Source organism: Lissotriton helveticus, chromosome 1_1 (assembly GCF_964261635.1).
Source record: "Lissotriton helveticus chromosome 1_1, aLisHel1.1, whole genome shotgun sequence".
Lineage (NCBI taxonomy): Eukaryota > Metazoa > Chordata > Amphibia > Caudata > Salamandridae > Lissotriton > Lissotriton helveticus.
In genome coordinates, this window is record NC_136057.1 from 2,060,194,249 (window position 1) to 2,060,214,321 (window position 20,073).

The window sequence follows — 20,073 nt, forward strand, 5'->3', positions numbered from 1 at the left end:
TTCTCCGCAAAGCGAGCATATGGCAATGGGAAACATCCTTTATAACATGGATGTTACGACGGGTAGCCATTACAACGCGGTTGTAACAACGCAACTACCATTACATCGCAATGCCATTTCAACGCATGGCATTACAATGCATATGCTTTTACCACGCATGCCTTTACAACAAACTTCATTTTAAAGGCATGAATGGTATAGGCATATGTGTTTTACATGTAAGTATAAGGTAAGTATAGGTTTCAGGTTGGATTTTGGTTTTGGGGTACCAAGGGTAATTTTAAGATTTAGGGTGGGTATGGGTTTTGGGGAAGCAAGATTAATTTTAGGGTTAAGGGTGTGTTTGGGTTTCGGGTATAAGGGTTCATTTTGGCGTTCTGGGTGGGCATGGGTTTTGGGTTGTCAGGGGTAATTTTAGGGTTCAGGGTGGGTTTGAGTTTGTTGGCAGCCAGGGGTTATTTTAAGGTTCAAGGTGTGTTTGGGTTTTGGTGTACAAGGGTTATTTTTAGGGTTCAGGGTGTGTTTGGGTTTTGGGTGCAAGGGTTAATTTTAGGGATCAGGTGGGTATGGGTTTTAGTGTGTCAGGGGTCATTTTAGGGTTTAGGGTGAGTTTGGGTTTTGGGATGCTAGGGGAAATTTTGGGGTTCATGATGGGTTTGAGTTTTGGGTGCCAGTGTTAATTTTAGGGTTCAGGGTGTGTTTGGGTTCTGGGGTGCAAGGGTTAATTTTGGGGTTTAGGGTGGGTATGGGTTTTGGGATGTAAGGGGTAATTTTAGGGTTCAGGGTGGGTTTGGGTTTTTGGGGGGCCAAGGGGCATTTTAGGGTTTAGGGCGGGTTTGGGTTTTTGAGATGCAAGGGGTAATTTTGGGGTTCAGGGTGGGTATGGGTTTTGGGATGTAAGGAGTAATTTTAGGGTTCAGGGTGGGTTTGGGGTACCGGGGTTAATTTAAGAGTTGTGTGTTTGGGTTTTGGGGTGCAAGGGTTAATTTGGGGTTCAGGGTAGGTTTGTGTTTTTCCGGGTGCCAGTGATAATTTTAGGGCTCAGGGTGGGTTTGGGTTTTGGGATGTAAGGGGTAATTTTAGGGTTCAGGGTGGGTTTGGGGTACCAGGGTTAATTTTAGGGTTGTGTGTTTGGGTTTTTTGGTGCCAGGGTTAATTTTGGGGCTCAGGGTGGGTTTGGGTTTTAGGATGCATGGGTTAATTTGTGGGTTCAGGGGTAATTTTAGGGTTCAGGGTGGGTTTGGGTTTTTGGGGTCCATGTGGTAATTTTTGTGTTCAGGGTGTGTTTGGGTTTTGGGGTTCAAGGGTAAATTTTAGGATTCTGGGTGTGTTTGGGTTTTGGGGTGCAAGGGTTAATTTTGTAGTTCAGGGTGGGTATGGGTTTTGGGGTGATGTAATTTTAGGGTTCCGGTTGGTTGGGGTGGCAGGGGTAATTTTAGGGTTCAGGGTGTGCTTGGGTTTTGGGGTGCAAGAGTTAATTTTGGGGTTCAGAGTGGGTATGGGTTTTGGGGTGTCAGGTGTAATTTTAGGGTTCAGGGTGGGTTTGGGTTTTGGGGTACCAGGGGTAATTTTGGGGTTCAGGGTAGTGTTGGGTTTTGGGGTACTGAGAAATTTTAGGGTTGGGAGTGGGTATGGATTTTGGGGTGGAAGGGTAAGTTTAGGATTTCAAGGGGATATGGGTACTGGGGTTGTAAGGGTAGTTTTAGGGTTTTAGGGGGTACGGATATTGAGGTAGTAATGGTAGTTTTAGTGTTTTGGGGGTAAAAAAATATATATATAAATACATACATACACAAATACATAGACACATAAATACTAACCTTAAGCACTTTTACCAAGTTCATGCCTTTATCACGCATGCCCTTGCGTTGGAATGGCATGTGTGGTAAAGGCATATGTGTGATAACATTTTGCAATGTGTTGTAACAACACTTGCGTTGTAACAACCACGTTGTAATTGCATGCGATTGTAATAGCATGCGATGTACCGACATATATTCTATGGGAATGTTTGCCTCCTTCTGGCTAACCGAAGCGAAGCCCCGAACTGGGGAGCTCAACTTTCTGATGCTGGTTCAACTTCCAATGTCAGATGAACAGGCGGTAGGTTGGCGTATTGACATTTGACTCTCTGTAGTACCTACTTCTACTCAGGTGGTTGTGGATGCAGGTCGCTGCCGGGACTTGGAAAACATGGTTGCTGGCGGTGGTTGGATCTTTGGTCCCACTGCCACATCCCCCGTGGAGGGAAACATCCTTTACAACGCAACTTTTACCACGCAGTGCCTTTACAACGCAACTTTTACAACGTAAACCATTACAACGCATTGCGTTGGGGGCGCTCAAGGATAGGGAATAGGTTTAATTTACTATCCAACACCTTCCCTACTATCCATGGGGACTGGAGTTGGAATAGTAAATTAAACTATTCACTATCCAGCGCCCCAAAGCACTCTGCGTTGTAAAGGCATGCGTTGTAAAAACAGCGTTGTAAAGGCATGCAATGTAAAAGCATGCGTTGTAATGTCATGCATCCCCCGTGGAATTCGGGGTAACATCAGACGCCACTGGAGCTGGGCTAACATCCATGATGACAGACTCATAGTCATCCTCCTCTTCTACATCTGCCTCCATAACTCTAAGGCTTTCTGTAAGCTTCCTTTCCCCCAGTCTCGTCTGAGTCTCACTCTCAGACTGAGGCGGGATACAAGTGGTGTCTAGATTAGATCAACAGAAGGGGGGCTTGAAGAAGAAAATGATGCACCATAAACCCTCCTTTTTCGAGTTGGAGATCAGGAAGATAGTGGATCTTCTGGAGCAGATTGCTGTACATCCTCAGCATGAAGCTTAATCTCTTGAACTGCTCCTACTTCGGGTGGAACTACTATTGGCGGTTGTGGCTGTTGTTCTTGTTGTTGTCCACTTCTCTGAGATTCCTGCAATGATTGGGTACTATTTTACTATAGAGATAAGTCAATGTCATCATCACTGCTCATCGGCGTTGTCATGATTAGACTGTCTGCCTCTGTGACAGACATGGGCTTGGACCTGGATTGGGGTGGGTCCACTGATGTGGGCGTGCTGCTCCCAGCTTGCTCCCCAGAGGCCGGTAGGGCAGGCACAGTTTTGTTTTCCAAAAACATCTGGGGTGAAATATAAGTGGTGTGTTGGTGGTGATGGTAAGCTCCTTCGTCTTACTGGCCACTTTCTTGGTAGCAGTTTTAGCACCTTTCTTTGGGGCCATCTTGAAGCTGTGAGTTAGCAGTGGCACTAAGCTGCACAAGTTAAAGAGAAGTCTGATGTGTGGGTCACTCACGTGTCACGCCATGCACAGGCCTTGTTTCTGGCAGTACTGTGGGTGATGTTGTCTCTTGTTGTCTTGTCGTGCACCTAAAGGACGAAAAGCACGAAGGACATGGTATTGTTCCTGTTCAATTAGTAGTGCAAAAAACACAATATCATTTAGTGTGGTCACTGGTTACTCACATACAGAAGAAACTGTTTGCTAGATGTGTGTCACGTGTCAGTACTCACGTGTGATATGGCACTCAGGGAGGTGCAGCTGACTAATGACAATGGAAGGAATAATCCCTAGACAATGAATGCTGTTGTGCACCTATATCAGAAATGGGATTAGTTGATGCCAAATTTAGTGGAAAATTGTATAAACCCAAACAAGTTTTAATAAATTATACAAAAAATGTAAAAAATATAAAATATAATTTGCCAATTAATTAAAAAAAATTAAAATAAAAAATGAAACATAAGTGAAGTTATCTTCAAAGATATAATAATAAGTTATTATTAACCCCTTCCATGCTGATGACGGTCCCCGGCCGTCATGCATCACAGTGGGCATGTGCTGATGATGGTTGGGGGCCGTCATGAACCCGCCCACTGTTTAAAAGTGCCGCACAGGCGCAGAATCGCGGCCGCGCCCAAGGGGTTAAACTGCTATTTCTTTGCTCAACCAATCATGCCGCCTATGGCAAAGTGCCGAATTTGGTTGAAAGTTCAAAATGGTTGCCTGCCAGTGCCACAATGTCATCAGCAACCACACTGAGCAGGAAAGCATTCATTGGGAACAAAGAGAAAACATGCAGGTCGATAGGGAAAGCACACTGGCTGGATACCAAATGGCTGCCACCCACATGGTAACAACAAGAAACATAAGGCCTAGAACAAAGAATTCATGCAGGTCTATGGCAAAAGCACACTGGCTGCCTACACAAAATGGCCCCAAGCCACATGGTCACAACAACAACAACCAGCAAGAAGGCATGGGCAAACCAAAGAAGACATGCAAACCTAGAGCAAAAGCACACTGGCTGGATTTACAAAATGTCCGACACCCACATGGTCACAACAGGAAGCAGGAGGCCTAGAAAATAAAGAATGCATGCAGGCCTATGGCAAAAGCACACAGGCTGCCTACACAAAATGACCACCATCCACATGGTCACAGACTCCCAACAAGAAGCAGGAGGCCTAGAAAACAAAGAACGCATGCAGACCTATTGAAAAAGCACACTTGCTGCCTACATAAAATGGTCGCCAGCCACATGATCACAACAAGAAGCTGTAGGCCTAGGACAAAGAACACATGCAGGCCTATGGCTAAAGCACACTGGCTGTCTACATAAAATGGCTGCCAGCCACATGGTCACTCACAAGTCACAACAAGAGGCAGGAAGCCTGCATAACGAATAGCACATGCAGGCCTAGGGACAGTCCACTGACTATACAAAATGACCCCTGGCTAGTGGCCACATGACATCTGGGACAAAGGAAAATGGTGGGATACGTCGTCACACAAACACACACATTGGTCAGACAAAGGAGGCATGGTAAAACAAAGAGAACATCAATAAGCCAGCAATGCTAAAAATGAAAATTAACAGGGCAAAAAATAATTATTTACAAAAACACTCATCCTTCAAAGGAATTGCCCCACCTAGTCATACACAGTGTTTGCATGAAATAAAACATGGAATACCAAAAAAAACATTTTGTATTTCAATCCAAATCCATCCATGGCCTAAATGATGTACACACCACAGAAACAGTTCTTTCATGCACCCATGACTAGCACTGGGCCTACTGGCCGGAAGGCCTATTGGCAGACTAGGCCACAATATTATAAATGTATTATAAAACATGGAGAAAATGTAGTAAACTGTGAAACATTTTTCCTTTACAAAAGAAGAAATATAAAATGCAAGAATATCAGTGATCAATAGGTACCTACTGGAAAAGGCTACCAATAACAATAAGTTTTAAAAATCCATTAACAGTACAAACATATCCAGGTGCATGTCCTCAATCAAACATACAAACAATACCAGTTTTTCAGCTTACTTGTGAAATCTCAAATACAAAAAGTCCTTAAATCCAATGGGAAATGCATCAGACACAAAGAGTGATCCTTCCAGCTCCAAATCCAAATTAAAAGCACTGGGAGGAGCCTGCTAGACAAGAATAGGAAGTTGGAGACTGGGCACATTCTTCCAGTTGAAAAGAAAAGTTCAAAAAAACAAAAAAGATTCGTCGCACAAAAAAATCACCACCAAATGTCAATTTGAGGAGGTTTTTAACTCCAAATCGTCAGTTCAGGAAGATTTTGATGCTTCTTGAAGAGAGAATCTTCCCCCAGATTGCAGCCGAAGTAGATCCTGCGCGTACGGTATCGTGTACAATCAGAAAACATCCACCAGAATTCGCCAGCAAACCCAAATGACTTGTTGGCGACTACAAAAATTCCTGCGAATGCCCATAAAATCTAGTGGGCGATCACAAGCACCTGGAAAGTCGTTCCTGCACGCGAAAAATGACATTTCAAGTGTGCAGACCAGAGAGCAGAGTTTAATGGTAACTCTGCGGAATGCAGAGTTGCCAAATTCTGCAAACTCTGTGAACGGAGCGGAGTTTTACGCCGTGCTTAAATAGGACAAGACAACACTACTCAAGCAGATGCAAAGAGCCTCCACTTAATTGACTCTTTAACTACTAGAATGGCTCTCATGTTATCCAAAATATGTCAGCAGGAGCAGTGTTGTCCACAGAAGAATAATGCATATCAAACATGGAGGCTTGCGTGCAGGACAACGGGGAAAAGCTACTCACCACGGAAAAAGTTCTGGATATAGTCAGGGCTAAGAACAAAGATCTGGAGGCCAGGTTCAGGCGCAACAACCTCTGGATCCTTGGTATACCAGAAACCACCAAGACTGGAAAACTAGAGGATTACACTGAGGAACTACTGACTACAGTTTATGGGGACAGAAAACTTCTCCTGCGCAGGTACAGTGGAGCGTGCACATAGATATTTGCCCCATGCCTTCTGCAAGACATGCCAGTATGGCCCATTATCGCTGGGCTTATCATTTTCTGCAATAGAGACATCCTCCATGGGTTGTCAGGAGATAAAGACCTGTCCTCTATTGCCTCTCTTGCTCCAGGAGGTGAAGTATGAATATTTGCCAATGAAAAACAAACTTCCGCGAGCTGGAATAGCCTATGCCATATTACAGCCTACATGTTTAAGGGTGAACGTTCACGGCAAAGATCATATTTTTCCATTCCTCAGCAGGCAGCTGTGTTCTAAACAAAGGAGGGGATGCTGCAGACTCTTTGTGCAGTGGATCCTGGTAAATCCTTCACAGCAGCTTCCCTTAACCATGTGGAATAGGCTTCAAAAGAAGCCACATGTGGACTCGCTAAACATAACTTGACCTATACCAGCAGGCGACAACTGCAATTATGCAGACGTTGACCCATTTGCTAGATGTTGGTCCCATGTGGCCTCCATTTTATTGTGTTATGAAATCTAGATGTAAAACTTTGTAAGTCCATTGGTGCTATAGACTGTATTGTTACAGGCACCAAAAAATTGTTTATCACAAATTCAGACATGCTACCCACAAGACCTGACAAGTACTAGCTTACCTCAACAGGTATGACATCGGCTAGCTCTCAAACAGGAAACCCGACTCACAAAAAAATTGGGCCTCCTTCACCTATGCTTCATCCTCCAGGGGGGTGGGCATACCATTAAACGGAGGATTTCCATCAGTCTGGCACCCTTGGTTTCAGACGATCAAGATACATTTGTGGGTGTTCAGGATATGCTTTGTTGGAGATTTGTGACCACAGTGAACATGCATGGTCCCATTAATGATGAGCCGAACTTCTTCAATGGCACTGGGAGTAGGTTGCATGTATTGATTTCACAAATTATACCAGGGAGCGGGGTAACTCTACCACTGTGCAGAACCCCTTAATGTACAAATCAAACATAGCTGGACGCATGGGATAGAAGCTGCCTTAGTCTTTAAGGGTATACCAGTGGCATATGTATGTATGTATTGGTTTTTATTAAGCACCTATATCACCTGTAGGTCTCATAGCGCTAGCTGGGAGCCAGGTCAGAAACAAAGTGTTTTTAGAACAGCCATGTTTTTAGGGCTTTACGAAATGTCTTGTGATTAGTTTCAAGACGGGGCTGCAACGGGAAGGAATTCCATGTCTCCGGCGCGGTTCTGGAGAAGGACCTGCTGCCGTTTTTCATAGTACGGACCATAGGAACAGTTAGAAGATGTTTGCTGGCCGAACAAAGTGTTCTTACCGGTTGATATTTATTCAGTTTCTTCGCTAGGTAGGTTGGTCCATTATTGTTGACAGTTTTGTGTACTAGGCAGCATATCTTAAATGTAATCATTTATTTTGATAGGGAGCCAGTGAAGTGCCTTTAGGCTGGGAGCCAATGGTGAGCGTGGAGGAAGATTTAATACAAGCCTAGCTGCGGTGTTCTGCAGTACTTGAAGTTTAGATAGTAGTTATTCATTTATGGATGCAAACAGTGCATTGCCAAAGTCAAGGCGATTTATAATTAAACCCTGAACCAGGGGTAGGCGAGAGTGCAGTGGAATCCATTTGAAAATTTTCCTAAGGGCTCGCATTATACCGTAGCAGGCCCGAGTCACAGTATTTACGGGTTCGGCCATTGAAAGTTTATTGTCCATTATGACTCCTAGGTTGTGGACGGCTAATTTTGGTGAGGGGCACGCTCCTAATCAGGGTGGCCACCAGTTGGAAGACCAGATATTTTGAGCGTTTCCAAAGAGCAGAATATCTGTCTTGCTTGCATTGAGTTGGAGGTGATTTGTGGACATCCACTCATTTATGGTTATCATACATTGTATGAAGTTATGCTGTATATTAATATGATCAGGGTCCAGAGTAATCAGTATCTGTGTGTCGTCAGCATGCAATACTGTATCGAAACCATGTGCTCTGATTATTTTTGCTAGGGGTGACATATAAAGATTGAAAAGAGTGGGACTCAAAATTGATCCCTGGGGGACGCCTTTGTCGATGCTCTGATTTTTGGAAGAGAATCCATCAATTTCTACTTTAAAAGATCGTTCCGAGAGATAACTTCGAAACCATTGTAAGGTGCAGCCGTCGACACCACATTCTCTAAGGCGGTTCAAGAGAATAGTGTGAGATATGGTGTCGAAGGCTGCCGATAGATCTAAAAGGATTAGAATTGTGGATTGTCTGGCGTCCAGGGAGAGCCTGATGTTATCTGTAATCTCTACTAGGGCTGTCTCCGTGCTGTGCTGAGATCGGAAGCCTGATTGTGATGGGTCGAGAATTTTATAGTTTTCCAGATGATTTGACAATTGCTTGTTGATAATTGACTCTATTACTTTCCCAAAGAGGGGGAGCAATGAGATGGGCCTGTAGTTCGATAGTTGTTTGGGATCAGCAGATGTTTTTTTTCATGATTGGCCTAACTACGGCTTCCTTCCAGTGGGAAGGGACTGTAGACTGCATTAGTGATAAGTTTAGGATTTTAGTGAGGTTGGGAATAAGACTATTTTCAATTTTGGATATGATTTGTGGGGACGCCGGATCTGCTGGTGACCCGGATTGCATTTTCCTAAGTATTGCCGTGGTATACTCCTCAGTTATTTCCCCTAAACTTTCCAAGCGGCTGATAAGGTTCGGGCCGGGTGCTCCCGATGTATCCTGTTGTAGACTGTTGTGTGTTGAGGGAAAGTTTTGTGAATGTTATTAACTTTAGTGACGAAGAAATCTGAGAGTAAGTCAACCCATTCCTGGGAGGCGATTTGAGATGGTAAGCTGGACGGGGATTCGTGAAATCCTTCACGATCTTATATAGTTCCTTATGGGAATTAGCTGCTTTATTAATGCAGTTTCCAAGGTACGTTCTTTTTGTTTCTGCTATACTATCCATATAATGGTGATGTAAGGTTTTATAGTGTTGTCTGTCCATATTATCTTTTGTTTGTCTCCATTTACGTTCTGCCTTCCTAACGATGAGTTTCTCACTTTTTAGCTCAGTAGTGTACCAAAGGGATAATTTCTTCAGGCATTTAGTTATTCTCTTTGGGGCGATAGTATTCAGAGATGTGCTAATTGCGAGGTCAACGTTTTTGGCAGCCTGGTTGACGTTTGTTGTTTCAAGAAGGACCAGCGGAGTGTGATAGACCTCGAAGGACTCCGGGTTTATTTTGCTCCACGATCTGCTAAATTTAAATTCTTGTATAGGGTGGATTGTGTTACTAGTTCATTTAGATAAAACTTTATAACATGATGGTCAGACCATAGGATAGGAGTAGGTTGTTCTACTCTAACATTCACGGAGTTTGTAAATATTAGGTCCACAGTGTGGCCTGCATCATGCATAGGCCCGGTCACTATCTGTTTTAGACCTAGGGTTTCGAGACTATTTATGAGGTCATGGGTGTGAGAATCTGTGTTGAGCTCGGCGTGAAAATTAAAATCGCCCAATAGCAGAAAATTATCAGCTGCTAGGACGTGAGGAGCTATGATCTCCGTAAGATTGCTGGGGAAAGAAGCTTTATTTCCTGGTGGTCTATACAGAAGAGCGCCTTTCCATGTTCCCTTTATTGCATTCTCCATTGAGCTGGCTTGTACTGCCTCTACCATATGGATATTAGTAGTACTTCTAGAAGCTATGGCTATGCCACCGCCTTTCTTTTTTATACTGTCCAATCTAATTATTTGATAGTCAGGTGGAAGTGCGACCGCAAGGTCGGGCTGTGATTGTTCATGAAGCCATGTCTCCGTGATAAAGAAGAGGTCAGGTTTTTCAATATCTAAGAGAGACCAAATCTCCTTTGATGTTTGGCAAGAGAAAGCGCATTACAGTATAGGCCGTCAGTTGTTTACATACTGGTTTTATTAGGCTTGGTAGTATTGGTTTAGTTTTATAATTTATTTGATTATCTGGTCTTTTAATAGGAGGAGCTAAATGCACTCTCATGATCTCTGCTGGGATCAGGCCCGCTTTCAGTGGATGGGCGTTATTAAATGAGCCCAGCTCATTGCTGGTGTACCGAATCTGAGTCATTATTGTTGGTCAAGAGGGTTTTTTTTGCAAGAGTTATTGATGTACAAACAGGCAGGGTGTCTGGCGTTTGGCGTCGATCTGGCGCAGACGGGCTTGCCTTTGGTGCGCCTTCGGTGCGCCACCGGCGGGCCGCTGCGCGCGTCCGCTCGGCGCGCTTCCTTTTGAGTTGAGAAAGTGGGCGGGCCAGGGGTAACAGGCACCGTTCAGGTGAGCTTTTACAAAGTACAAATTTCTGAGTGCAGATAAAAACAGATTGCTCGGACTGGCGCGGTGGTTTAAAAGAATCAGCAGTGCGTCCGCTCGGCGCGCTTCCTTTTGAGTTGAGGAAGTGGGCTGGACTACACTGTGTTCCCCTGGGACATGGACTGCTAACCTGGCGTCCTATATGTAGATGGCAAAACAAAGATGGCCGTGTTGATCCCCTCCGCTCAAACGGCACAAGCCACGGCGGACCAGGGGTAACAGGCACCGTTGAGGTGAGCTTTTACAAAGTACAAATTTCTGAGTGCAGATAAAAACAGATTGCTCTGACTGGCGCGGTGGTTTAAAAGAATCAGCAGTGCGTCGGCTCGGCGCGCTTCCTTTTGAGTTGATGAAGTGGGCGGGACTACACTGTGTTTCCCTGGGGCATGGACTGCTAACCTGGCGTCCTACATGTAGATGGCAAAACAAAGATGGCCGTGTTGATCCCCTCCGCAAAAATGGCACAAGCCGCGGCGGACCAGGGGTAACAGGCACCGTTCAGGTAAGCTTTCACAAAGTACAAATTTCTGAGTGCAGATAAAAACAGATTGCTCTGACTGGCGCGGTGGTTTAAAAGAATCAGCAGTGCGTCTGCTCGGCGCCCTTCCCTTTGAGTTGAGGAAGTGGGCGGGACTACAATGTGTTCCCCTGGGGCATGGACTGCTAACCTGGCGTCCTACGTGTTGATGGCAAAACAAAGATGGCTGGTTTGAGCCCCTCCGCTCAAACGGCACAAGCTGCGGCGGACCAGGGGTAACAGGCACCGTTCAGGTAAGCTTTTACGAAGTACAAATTTCTGAGTGCAGATAAAATAGATTGCTCTTACTGGCGCGGTGGTTTAAAAGAATCTATATGGAATTATAGATATTTGGCGGCTTAGGCACTCGACTGTGAAGGAGGCATATTTATGTCCTCGATACAAAACTCCTGGTGCAGGCTAGCCAAACCACTCTCTGCTCACTCCACTGTTCTCTTAACCTTAGAGTTCCCAAATGCATGCAGGCCCCCATTTATGTGTAGGCTTCGACCAGCTGAGCTATCCGATGCAGCTTCTTGAGATGAACTCAGAGCAAATATAACAGAATATTTCAGAAATACAGTGTGTTCAGTTGATAATATGTGCACAATAGCCTTCAACGTTGTCATTTGGGTCAGTTATTTGGGGCAGTTGTATAGGAAAGAAGAATGGGATCCTTCAAACATTAAGGACACACATGCATAGGCTACAGCAAGAAATGTGTGCACTTGAGAACAGTCACAGACAGCATCCTGATTATAACGACTTGACAGCTGGTCAACAAAAAATGTCAGAATATATATATAAATTGCTGAAAGGAAGATCTTGTGATTCGTATGATAGCCCACTCCTTTGGAGACGGAGGAGAAGCCTGGCTGGCCTGCTTAAAAACTCTAGACTACAGATAACATAAGTGCAATCACAGTGGGTGAGGGTCTTGTTTACCCTGACCCAGCAAATGTTCTAGAATTGTTTAGGACCTGATATCTAGATCTTTACACAGCTAAGTCACATGCTGGTGAACAGCAGATGCTGGACCACTTGGAGACTGTTTCCCTAGTGTGGCTCAGGCATGTACACTAAGGTAATGTGTAAGTTTACATTTGTTTGCTATTCACAAAGGTATTTTACGAGTAGTATCTTTACGACTGCTGAGTCTCCGCACATAGAACAGTCCTATATTTTTACATTCGGAGACGCAGCAGTTGTAAAGATATTTCTCATAAAATAGTTTTGTATCAAGCAAACAAACGTAAACATACACAAAAGTGTATGTTTACCTCTGTGAATCATGCCATTAGAATTTCTAGCACAAATGAGAAATTGTTGCTGCTATTTAAAGTATACCAAGTAGTAAGCAGTGACGGGATGCTGTGTGAATTTCACAAGTAGTATGTTTCCTTACAGTCTCTGCACCTGCTTGTGCTGATTCAGGAGGAGGAAAAGCACAGGCTTCTTTCCTATGTTGTTTAAGCTGGGAAAACCAGCACACGTATGCCACTGTTACAGAGGCTCTCACATATCACTTAGACAGAAATACTTGCCCAAATTGTGGGCGGGTTACTCTGTGCCCTAGTGGTGTATCTGGTACAGAGTAACCCGTCTTCATCACCGTGTGGTCCACCTGCTATAATTTAAGGCCCCTACTCGCACTTTTACCACAACTGGGTCCTGAGTTGTCGGCAGCGACTGTGCTATTCGATTCAGCCAATGACTTCAACTCATTGGAATGTAAGAAGCTCATCCTTGTACCCAGTTTGATGGGTATAGTGCAGCATGTTCTAAAATGGACCAGAAGAATTTATACAGGTCCTACTTCCCACATCCATGTCAACGGACTGGTCCCTGACCCAGTGGTTACATCGCAGGGCTGCCATCTTTCTCCAAATCGTTTTGTCACTAGTCAAATAGGTTCTTGTCTCACTGTTATAAAAATAATTTGGGACCAAATCATTATATCACCCTACCATCGATTTGGATTATACCAAATATTCCAGAAACAAAAATGACCATTTTGATGGTAGATATGAATAGATTTTTTATTCCACCAACATAATATGTACATGTATATTTTTTAATTTGAATAGCTTTATTGGATTTGAACAATATGGGAAAGATAAATGGACCTAATGTTTCTGTATTATTTGGTTTAATTAAACTCCATGGCAGGGCACTAATGATTTTGGGTAAAATTATATTTTTTTAGAAGTGAAACAGGAATGGTTTCCAGGCTAACAAAAAAAAGTCCTGATAATTTATCAACATGACCGAAACGTCTATCTATGGTCATCAATTGAATTATAATTATGAAATTGCTTACTGTACACTTTTCCCTTAAGAAATGTTCCAAAAAGCCCAACAGCGATTTTTATTATGTGTTTGTACTGTATATCTGTATGGTTCAGTATTGTGTTTAATGGCCTGATTATGATCTTGGTGGACAGGGTTACTTCGTCACAAACATGACGGATATCCCGCCCACCTTATTACAAGTACATTATATCCTATAGATCTTATAAGATGGCGCACAGGATATCCGTCACGTTTGTGACTGAGTATCCCATCTGCCAAAATCATAATCAGGCTCTAAGTCTGCGTACCCTGACTAAAATGTGCTTGTTTAAAATTGAATTATATTGTATGATAAATTGCAACATATTTACATATTGACTACCCTTACTGTGATTAGTTCTTCTATACATGTTAATGTATTGATGGTAAATTTGCACGGAGCTTGGTGATTCCATTGGGCTACTTTCACGTTATTAAATTTCACATTGTGTTTAGAAGCAATGTTGTGTCCTGTTGGAATGGTAGAGTTATTGAAATACTGCTCCAAGATTGCTGTCATCTTGCTTTCATGTGCAATGTTACAGACAACTTGGAAGCTATGCAAATTTACATGCGCCAGTTAGCCCTAAAGGGAAATTAGTTTCATTGCTCAAGGAACCATCAGCAGTGTTTGGAGCCACTACACTCAACCAGTTCTGTGTGGCAATGCCCCAAATAGGCAATGCCGATTGAATGCAAGGAGACTACTACTTATTAGGCCTGAGAGGAATTTTAATTCCACAAATGTAATTGGAGACTTTTGGCAACCTCACGTTACTTTTGTAACACGTGAGACTTCAGAATGCAATCTGGCAAGTGCTATCATTTTTTTTTTTTTGAAAGCCAACTCACTATTATTGAAGTATTCTACACTTAGATCTTATTTCGAGTTTGGTGGTCCGACAGCCCGAATGCCACACCCAGAAGTAGCGGTACAAAAGTAGACCACAGTGCTGGCGCTCTTCAGACTGCAATGTTACGAGTTTTCCACGGTGCCAGCGATGTGGCTGTTGAGATCTTGCAACAGTGGTTATTAGTTTTCCATATCTATCGATGCCTGTGTGAACATATTGACTGCATATATTTTGAATGCATGATACATGTGGGAAAATACCATCTATCTATTGCCGGAGTCTTGCCCATATGTGGCCAGTCCAGACAATGGGTATATGGCACAAAAAGGACTAACCTGTGTATCACCGCAAACAGGGTCATAATCCTTGGGGTGAAGATGCTGCTGTGAAGGGGGGACCTGAAGAAAGGGATCCACGTCGAACTCTGTTGGGAAGAACAGGAAAGGGGTAAGTACACACCCCAAATCCTTAATTTCCACCAACTTGAAGCTGGCGGTCCCACCACCACAATCGGCTTGTTGGAAAGCCAACTTGTAATACAGACGGCAGTTAAACTCCTCTGTACCGCCCTAAGGCTGCTGCTATTCAGCGACCCTGGTGGTGTGCTGGCTGTGTCGGCGGTTCAGCGGCGGTCTTTGCAATAGCAATCTGCCGAACTCGTAATACGGCGGTTGGACCACTAAGCTCGCGGCAGTCAATCCCTGGGTACAGCGGTTCATAGACAAACTCGTAATAAGGCCCTTAGTGAAGATTTTGAGGTGTCTCCAAATACCTTGATTAAAGTGATAGTAACAGCCTTGTATAGCTGTGTGGGGGGTATATTTCTAGAATTGTTTGAATCATAGCTTGTTCAAAGTTTATGATTATGTTAGGAGTTCATAATAGTTGCTGTTTTGTATGGTTGGTAGTAAAACATATACTAAAGGGACATTGGTGTTTTTATATTCACCATGTATGGTGTATAATTCTGTAAATAGTTTGCGCACATTTTTAATGTCCCATCCATCATTCGATTTATAATTAGTTAAGTTTCATTAAGTTATTTGATGCAGAAAAGTAAGATAAGTAATTCATTATTTAAATAGTCATGTAAAAAGAATGGTTCCTCATTATGTGTTAATTTTAAATGGTCAGATATATCTATGTCTTGGTATGTTATGGGGGAAGTGGGGTATTGCATGTGGCTTTTTTAGTGCGTTCAATTAATAGTTTTAAAGCAGGGATAGGTGGTAGTCTGCCTGTTACATGAATGTGGACTTTGGGTAGTGTGTCTTTCAGGATTTTGTGTATAGGTTCCTGGGAACTAGTGTGTGCCTCTCTTATATCTTGTAAGATTTCTCTAACTTATAATTCTGTAATATTTAGGGGGTGGCTCTGCTCTTTTAAATGAATTTCAAAATGTAATTTTGTAGTTGCCCTCCCATAGCATGTATTCGAATAATATTTAGTACATTCCAGTTTATGGTTTTTGTTGATGCACTTTCTTGGCTGTAGGTGTAGCCCGTATGATTTAATAATTGTTTCCCTTTCCGTGAAGTTATATATTTAGCCTTTTCTAAGATTGTATATGTAAATAGTTTATTTTTTAGTAAATTATAAATTGACTTTATTTTAAATAATTTTTCTACCTTTTCTTCTCATTTTAACATGGAGTAGGTGCTCAATTTTTTGTTGAAAGAGAAAGACAAGTTATACTAATTAAATTGGGTATTTTGTTGCAAGTTTGTCAAGATTTAGTGAGTTAGTTTTATTTTTGCTAGCTTGTTGGGAGAGTTTTCATATTAATATGTATGCATACCTACTTTATTATATAATTATTGGTGCTTTGTTAAAGCTGATAATTTTGGGCAGTTTGTTGGTTTGGATTTATTACTCATTTGAAATTGTAGTTGTTGAGACGATTTATTTCTGTATTAATTGTTTCTTGCAAGAATCTGGCAGAGTTTCTTACTCTTGCAGGGTTTTATAATTTTTGGATTATTTAGTTATTTTAATTAGTGTGACTTTTATATTGTTGGCTTGATTGTTTGGTTGATTTTGTTGGTTAAATGTGTTTGTTTAGTAAAATTGGAATTCTTTTATCAGTCGAGTCCTTGTTTGGTAACCGCTCATTAATGTTTCACTTTTGTAGTATAAATATAGTTTGTTTTATTTATATATGAACTAGATTTTTGGGGGTGTTAATGTAATATAATTTTTGTACATCTTGAATATCTGCGCAATTCTGCTACATCAATGCAGTCATGCTCAAACCTTTATATTTCTTCATCAATTCATGTCTTATCAATAGTAATAGTGAATCAGGGTTCAAAATATTACACCTTGCAGACACATTTTTATCAGTCAGGATACATTTGCTCATTTTAGTTAATCAGATACTGGTTAAATGCTTTGTTCTGAACTGAGTTAACAGGGTCTCCACTGAATGTGGCACTAACAAGATATGCATGTAACCCATGGCTGTTGTTTCACTTTTAATTATAGCAATAGCAGTCAGTGAAATATTTTGTATATACCCAGGTAGAGCTACTGCAACTGGTCCTTCTTTTTCAAAACCAAATAAATAAAACCTTTCTCATGGTCTGGCCGTTCCTAAAGTGGGTGCTGTACACAAAGCGTGTCTTAGCTACATCGCACCCAACAAATTAAAATTCAAGACTGTCTATCTAAACTCACTCCGGTCCACCTAGGAGTCCCCTAGGGTTCCATTCTCTCTCCCTCACTCTTTAACCTCTTTATGGAACACCTCACCCTCATTCTAAATCAAGCTGGAATCATCTACCATCTTTATGCAGATGTCACCCAACTTTATTACAAGATCAGAGCCCAAACTGGTATCATACACCTTAATAACACCTCACTAAAATCCAATCCTGGTTCCACCTTAATCGCCTCAAACTCAACCCCAAAAAACTGAAATCATCCTTTTCTCCCCAAAAAACAACCCTCTCCCCATTCAATCTCGGATCTCTGACCTCAATGCCCTCAACTGCTCTCTCTCCTTGTCCAACTCAGTAAAATCTCACGGCATCTCCATCGATAACAGTCTAAACCTCAATGTCCACATAAAAAATTCGGCTAAAGGAGCCCTTTTCACTCTCCGTCATCTCAAGAACATAAAACCCTTTCTCCCTACTGAAGATTTTAAATTAGTGGTTCAATCCCTGGTCCTTTCACAAATCGATTACGGCAATGCCATCCTCACTGGAATCCCCAAGGTCCACCTAGCACCACTCAAATCCAAACTCAACCTTACAGCCAGGCTCATCACCGACTGCAAACGGTTTGAACACATTTCCCCAGCTCTCAAACCTCTAAAATGGCTCCCTATCAAAGGCCGATCTGCCTACAAAAACGTATGAATCACACACAAAGTCCTCCATCAAAATGCACCGCCTTACCTCGCCAAGAAACTCTGCAAAGATCCAGCACACGACCCCTAAGAAGCACCAAAGCTCTTCTGTTTGCCCCACCCCTGCTAAAAAAGAATTCCACTCAATCCCGCTCCTTCTCCGTAAATGCCACACCATTTGGAATTCCCTCCCCAAAGACCTACGATGCAACCCTTCCTACACCAGCTTTAAAAAAGATCTCAAAACTCACCTTCTCAATAAATATTGGGGGTCTTTACCTGTGCCTTAAACTTGCTCCTCCATATCTTACAGGTAGATAAACTCCTATCTCTGAATATTTGTTTTAAATGATATGTATAACCTCTAGCCTTTTGTTTTTCCCTGTCATATCTGCCGTTATCCTATATTGATGTTATAAATTTTGTAAATGTTGTAATTTTGTTTTACCATATGTATCTCAGTCTTGTAAAGCGATCGATTGTTTTTTGTTATTTATTGATGCTGTAACTTGTCTCTTACTGTAAGTAGCACAATCATGTAAAGCGCTCTGATACCTCTGGGTCCAGCCAGCGTTAAATAAAACCTCTAAAATATGTAAACAGTAATTCTTGCATACATTCTTCATCCCAAGGAATCAGATCAGAGATGTCATTGTATGTCAGTCTCTGTAGAGGCTTTGCAATCAAAGGAAATTTTGGATCCAACTGCCAAATGTATCCAATCATTCCCAGAAACATCCTCACTTCTCTATGTGTTGTTGGTGGATTTCTTTTTCAAAATCACAGAGCTGCGTTCTTAAGTCACCTTCTTCATTGCCTTCTAAATTTGATGATCCTGATGGAGCAAGGATTCGCACGTGAAGCGACTTGCTCGTATTCATGAACCTCGAATAGCGTTAATAAGGTAACCAACATGTTTGTTTTACTAATTTTGCATATTTTACATCAACATGGGGTGTCCGAGTGAAGCTTGCTTATGTGTTTACTAATCATAATACACTGCATCTAATATGGCTGCTGCTACGCGAGGGTTTCTACTGCGCATGAGTGTGTCATACTGACGTGACATGACATATACGTTGTTTTGGAGGGAAGCTGCCGCATCTGCGCACTAGTGCTAATATGGCTGCTCTAAGTTCTCACATGCAAGAAGCTTGCACTGCTGCTTTCGCCAAGCTGTTTGCTCTGCTTAATCCTAATGCTATAGTTAAGATTAAGATAATGGGTATAGAGTAGAAATACATGGCATACAGTGTATTCATTTATTCTGTGTTCTAAAACTGTTTCTTTTCCATTTCATGTTGCACTTTGAAAACTGGCCTGGATTGTAACGCTGTACTCCATATTTGTTGAAACTGCGACTGCGCGAAAATCTCAAGTCTCTGCAACAGTGACCTTTGGACTATGGCCAAGGAACTGACTGACTAGAAGATGTTCGTGGGAACGTGGACTTATGAACCCGAATTTATACAATGTTAAAACAATGTATTTGCCAATAGAACATCCATTGTTGGGTGGAATAAAACCTCATGAGAACCTGAATTTGATGGGCGGGAACTTACATTTGAATAAGAGATGGTAAAAGTCTCAAATTTGGTGTGGTGTGACGACCTCTCCTCCTCTCTTGTCCAATCGAAATTGGGGATCCTTACACTTGCAACATTGGGGGGTGGTACACTGACCTGGAAAATAGTATAACTAGCATAGGTTTAGCTAGAGAAATTGTCCGACTGGTCCGAATAGCTGACCTGTCACTGACCCAACGCACTCAATAGGTGACCAAGAGCAGAGGGCTGCAGAGCACTCTGTCAGAAAATTCAATGACCCAATAGGGGTCCGGGAAGCTGAAGAGCTGGCGAAGCACTTAGTCGGGGAAATCGATAACCCAATCGGGGTCCTGACTGTTAGCTGCAGAGAGGGAGTAGCGCAGGCGTTGCAACTGAACTGCAGGTGCTGGTCTTAACCTTTGGTGGTCCAGTCCTGATCCAAATCTGGTTTATCCTGTCCTGAGTCTGATCTGCACCTGCTAGCCTACTGGCAACTGCAACCTTTGGGGTTTCTGTCCTTAACTGACCCATGGCTAGGGTTGGTCTTCACACAATTCTAGGTAAATATAAATCTGTGTGGGTATCGTCATTATATTTCTGTGTGTCCTTTTCTTTACCTTCCCTAAATTGATAAAAGCTTTGATTGCATATGTTCCTTTTTCTTACCCTTCCCTTTGTAATGATAAATTCGTCATTTGATTTAATAGTGTGTTCCATTTTCTTATCTTCCCTATAGTCATATGCTCCAAATGTTTTCGTGATTGCATATTATGTTCCCTCTTTATACCCACCCTTTGATAAGTGCTTAAAGTTGTGTTATATAGCAT

The 20,073-nt window shown here is 42.4% G+C and overlaps 1 protein-coding gene across 2 annotated transcripts in view; it reads right to left on the reverse strand.

Annotated features, from left to right (window-relative positions):
* Nucleotides 1–14,771, reverse strand: part of DNAJB4 (DnaJ heat shock protein family (Hsp40) member B4) — a 405,595-nt gene extending 390,824 nt beyond the window's left edge. Inside the window, exon 1 of one of the 2 annotated variants that reach the window (XM_078645006.1) lies at nt 14,683–14,771. The gene's annotated coding sequence lies outside the window, so the exon portion shown is untranslated. The remainder of the gene's footprint in view (nt 1–14,682) is intronic. The other variant, XM_078644996.1, reaches the window with a different exon arrangement.
* Nucleotides 14,772–20,073: the final 5,302 nt, after the last annotated feature.